The following is a 5004-nucleotide window of genomic DNA, read 5'->3' on the forward strand; positions in this document are numbered from 1 at the left end:
AAGTGCGAGTTTCGAATTCACCGCTATCTTTCTCATTCTAAAGTATCGTGTTAAACAGAGAGAGATAGCGCTGAATTCAAAACTCGCACTTGCGGGTTATAAAAATATGGTAACAGAATAGCCCGAAACTCGCACTTGCGAGTTATACATAACATCGTTAGAGACCGTTTGAGACAGCCGGACCTAAAGCACTTAAAGTACGCTTTCATACCCGTGGTTATTAGTGCAACATTAGACGCAAAGGGCGCAAATAAATCGAATAACCGCCTATACCGTAGAGAAGCTCTACGGATATTGAATATCCGTTTTAACCACTATCCGTTTCATCTAGATAATAATATCTAGGTAGGTGGGCGAGGGTGGAGCGTTGAACCGTCCGCATTATTCATGCCGCCGCCGGTGGAATGCCGCTGTCGCCACATAACACTGACTAATTTATACCGTGACTGGAATAAATGACTTATTGCAACACCGCTAAATACACGCCAGGTATAGTTAATCTATTTCAGAAAGTGAGTTTCAGGGTGCACGCACACAGTCAATAATATCGTCTTTATTGACAATATGTAAGGGCTTATTGTAACGTCGTGGATTTTAATTTTGGGTGGTCAAATTTGGAATCTCTAGGTTTGTTTCGAAAGGCAGCGACATCGATGAATGTCGTAGAGATTACGAGGTTCGCTGCTAGATGGCGCTTATATTAAAGTGCTCAGACAAATAAATATGGACAAGTAGTTGGAGCTTTATAATCTGTATATAGACTTAATATATGGTTAGAGGTATTCCACAAGTAACGAAAGGTATGGAATCCGAAACCGACTTTAAAAACAAATGTCACATATTATCTGTGCAATTTGTTGATTGTACTCTGTAAGAAAGATGAATCGGTAACTTTATAGCTTTGCTATTGGTGAGGTTTTTTTATGAAGAAAGTCCCGTTATCTTCTCGTTATATACTCGGGCACGTTCGAGTTTTTTCTTTTGGCTGGCTGAAATTTGGAGACATGTAGTTGACTTTCCAAAACATTAAATTTACTTAGAGGCAGTGATGTAAGATACTTGGTAAGACTCGAATTTATATTTGGTTAGCATTCGTGATTATCGAATTTTGTTGTGCTAAAGAGACAAATTCTTGCAGTTCCGGTCAACCATAAAAATTTCCCGTGAGATGTTAAGATGGCTACCTACTGGGAACTAGGGCGGGATATCCTTTTAAGGTACTCGGTTGAAATTGTTTTTTTCTTTGTCCGGCGTAGGTCAAACTTTAGTGACATGTGCTAACCTCCGTATTTTGTTACAGGATGGGAATGTAATATATTCTGAACTTAACCTAACCTATATACGTGACCTAATGTAATCACACTTCTTCTTAATACAACCACGTTATTATGTAGAAACGTAGATTGGTTGTAGACATTTGAAACGCCGGTTCTGAAACCTTTGGTCATTCTTGGAACATTTTTATGGAACCTGAGTTGACTATTACATTTAATCATTTGCACGCGTCGAGTAGCATGCTGTTAGCGGCGTAAATCTTGGAGGTTCGCTGGCCGCCAGACAAAATGACGGACGGATGAATGCAACAGCAAGGTCAGCGACCGCGTGGTGTCAGCTTCCATCATAAACGTCAGGTCGTACCTATTCTTTCTTTTGTTAAATGGAGTCATGCTAAAACTTCTATTTTTATATATTGTTTTTTTAAAAGGATGCGTTACATTAATTGTTGGTGGTGATTCGGATATACCGTTCAGATTACAATAAGATTTAGAGATAACTAGACCTCTTTCGTGAGTGTTTAAAATGCAACGTGTTTGTTGTCCCTTTAGTATAAACGTGTGTAATTGCTAAGCGAACTTAAATGGAATCATCCTTGTGGATTTGGCTGGTAGCGATGTGAATTCATAACTTCTAGTGCGTTGTTCGACGGACCCACTTTAAATACCTAGCCGTGGCAGTGGTTTGGTCAACAAAAATCCAAACGCTATATCGACACCATCTAATCCCCAAGGATTGGTATAATAAAACAAATATTTGAGATAACCACTGTTTATTTACAAAGTATGTGCAAAGTAACTTAACATTTAGGAAACCTGGTTTTTTTTATGTAATTTAACCCATTAATATTTTGTCCTTTTAGGGTTTCTCAAGGGTTTAGCATTACTTTTATATTGTAAAAAAAAGGTTCATCTAAAAATATAGAAGCCAAATACCGGTGATTACTGTAAAAGTGTTTTTTTTGTTTACTTAACCCCGCATCCTCCTACGGGTATAGATCCGAAAGCCAGAATCTCGGTGGTAACATTTGAGATTCTGGTCTACAAGCTGTATGTTTGGCTGGTGACGCACTAGAAATTTCATCCAAATCGTTTCACAAAAACCGGCACAAACTATAAGGCTTGCAGTGGCGCCCAACGTGGGGCTTGCAACGTGGGGGCTATAGGTTGCGAGGAGAGATAAGATCTAGGACGCAGGGGGCTGAAGAGCCCGTGCATATATATTTTTCTATAATGGCTTGCTTGTTTGCTCGGCTGAGGACTTCGATGTCCGAGGTCGAAAAATTAGAAATTCTATTACACAATGTACGCCCAAAGTTTTCGCAGCAGCTCGCGTTGACAACCATTTCATCCATATCGCAGCTGAAAGATGCATGCAGGAAACTCGAAGCGGCCAGTCAAAGGGCCACACAATTTGCTGAGCCCGGCCGTTCGAATTCTATTTTAACTCCTGAATTTACTTATAAAAATAAAAATAAAAATGTGGCATATTTGGACAACGAACAAAATTTTCATTCAAATCAGGTTCATAATGACCAGGGTCGTTATAAACAACATAGCAAGTTGCATCAAAATCGGTTTTATAACAGCCAGGGTAAATATGAACATGGTAACCCTCACAACAAAGGACGGGTTAATGATAATGACCAAACCAGGGCAGGGCCGTCACACACTGGTAACAAATATAGAAACCAGCGGTTAGTGAGGCATAACGTACACTGTTACGGTTGTAAAACCCCTGGGTACACGAAGTTTACGTGTCCAAAATGTAACAAAGCGGCTACTAGTCCAAAAAACTAGTCTGCTCGAACGATGCCAGCATAAATAAAAAATTTAAAAAATTAAAAAGTTTCGGCACTTTGGCATCTGTTCGATTTCAACCAAAAAAGAATGATATTAGGCCTTATCTTAAATTTAAAGTAGTCAACCTTAAAATTTGTGGTCTACTTGATTCAGGAGCATGCATCTCAATACTAGGTAACAACTCTCACGAAAACTTCATCAAAATTGGTTTCAAGCTAGAAAAATTTAGTAATATCTCCTGCACCGTGGCAAATGGTGTTAAGCTGGAAAGTATAGGTTACATGTACCTACCAATAACATGTCATGACACTACCTGTGCCATTAAATTTTTTGTTATACCTACAATAATATCGGATATAATATTAGGTATAGATTTTTGGAGGGCATTCAATATCGCCCCAGAGATACTAGACTGCATTGACTATAAGTATCAACCAGCGAGCTTCTGCGAGACTTTGAGTACGAATAGGGTAAACACTATTCAGTCTTTGGAAAATCTGTCAACCGAGCAGAAAGAACTAGCAAATGCCATTATAGGGAAATTCCATGACATCTCTTTTGAATTAAAAGGTCTTGGTAGGACGTCCTTAATAGAGCACGACATCGACACAGGTGATGCTCTACCCATTAGGGTAAAACAATATCCGCTATCGCCGGAAAAGAAGGTGGCGTTGCAGGAAGAGTTAAAAAAGATGTTGGCATTAGACGTCGTTACTCCCAGTGAAAGTCCGTGGAACAACCCAGTTATTTTAGTCAAAAAGGCAAATGGTGATTGGAGGTTCTGCTTGGACTGCAGGAAGCTAAACGCAGTGACAAAGAAGGACTCGTATGCTATACCATACATTCCTCAAATACTTGATAGTTTGAAGGAGGCCAAATTCCTGTCGACTATAGATCTGTCATCTTCATTTTGGCAGATACCTCTATCAGAACGTTCACAGGAAAAAGTGAGTTTCCAAATTGAAGGGGCAGGATTATTTAAATTCAAAGTTGTGGCCTTTGGACTTTGTAATGCTCCGGCGCGGCAACAAAGATTAATGGATAAATTAATAAATCAAAACTTTTGTAGTGACGTAGACAATGGTTATGTTTTTTGTTATATAGATGACATTGTGATATGTTCATCGGATTTCTCTACTCACTTGTTGTTGCTAAATAGAGTCCTGGATAAATTAAAGTCAGCTAACTTGACAGTGTCTTTTGACAAATGCAAATTCTTTAGGGAGTCAATCAAGTATTTAGGTTATGTAGTTGATGAGTTTGGGTTACATACGGATCCTGATAAGATCTCTTCAATTTTAAATTTTCCGACCCCAACCACAGCCCGGGAAGTAAAAGTATTTTTAGGAACTTGCTCTTGGTACAGGCGATTTATTCGTAACTTTTCAACAATTGCAGCACCGCTGAACAAGCTGACCAGCAAAGGGAGGAACGCGCCGAGGTTCCAGTGGAACGAGGCAGCTGACAAGGCCTTCTCGTTGCTAAAAAATGCATTGGTGTCAGCTCCAGTATTAGCAGTTCCTGATTTTAGTAAGCCTTTTACTGTCCATTGTGATGCTTCGTCGTACGGTTTGGGGGGAATGTTGTCACAGATGATCGAGGGTCACGATCATCCGATAGCTTATGTTAGTAGATCTTTAAATAAGAATGAAAGGAACTACAGTGCTACGGAACGGGAGGCCCTAGCAGTCATATTTGCAGTCGAAAAGTTCCAAGCGTACTTAGGAAGTAGGAAGTTCACGATAGTTACAGACCATTCGTCTTTAAAGTGGTTTTTGAATTTGGAAAATCCTTCTGGTAGGTTAGCTCGATGGGGTTGCCGACTGTCTCAATTCGATTTTGAGATAGAACATAGAAAAGGCACAGACAATGTAGTTCCTGATGCTCTATCGCGACTCATGAAAGTTGAGGCAATCCATGCAACGTC

The 5004-nt window shown here is 39.6% G+C and overlaps 1 long non-coding RNA gene across 1 annotated transcript; it reads left to right on the forward strand.

Annotated features, from left to right (window-relative positions):
* The first annotated feature begins 574 nt into the window (after positions 1–574).
* LOC128198395 (uncharacterized) lies at positions 575–2227 on the forward strand. Its single transcript, XR_008251105.1, has 2 exons — positions 575–1217; positions 1301–2227. It is a non-coding gene; the product is annotated as an uncharacterized LOC128198395 (long non-coding RNA).
* Positions 2228–5004: the final 2777 nt, after the last annotated feature.

Source organism: Bicyclus anynana, chromosome 10 (genome assembly GCF_947172395.1).
Source record: "Bicyclus anynana chromosome 10, ilBicAnyn1.1, whole genome shotgun sequence".
NCBI lineage: Eukaryota > Metazoa > Arthropoda > Insecta > Lepidoptera > Nymphalidae > Bicyclus > Bicyclus anynana.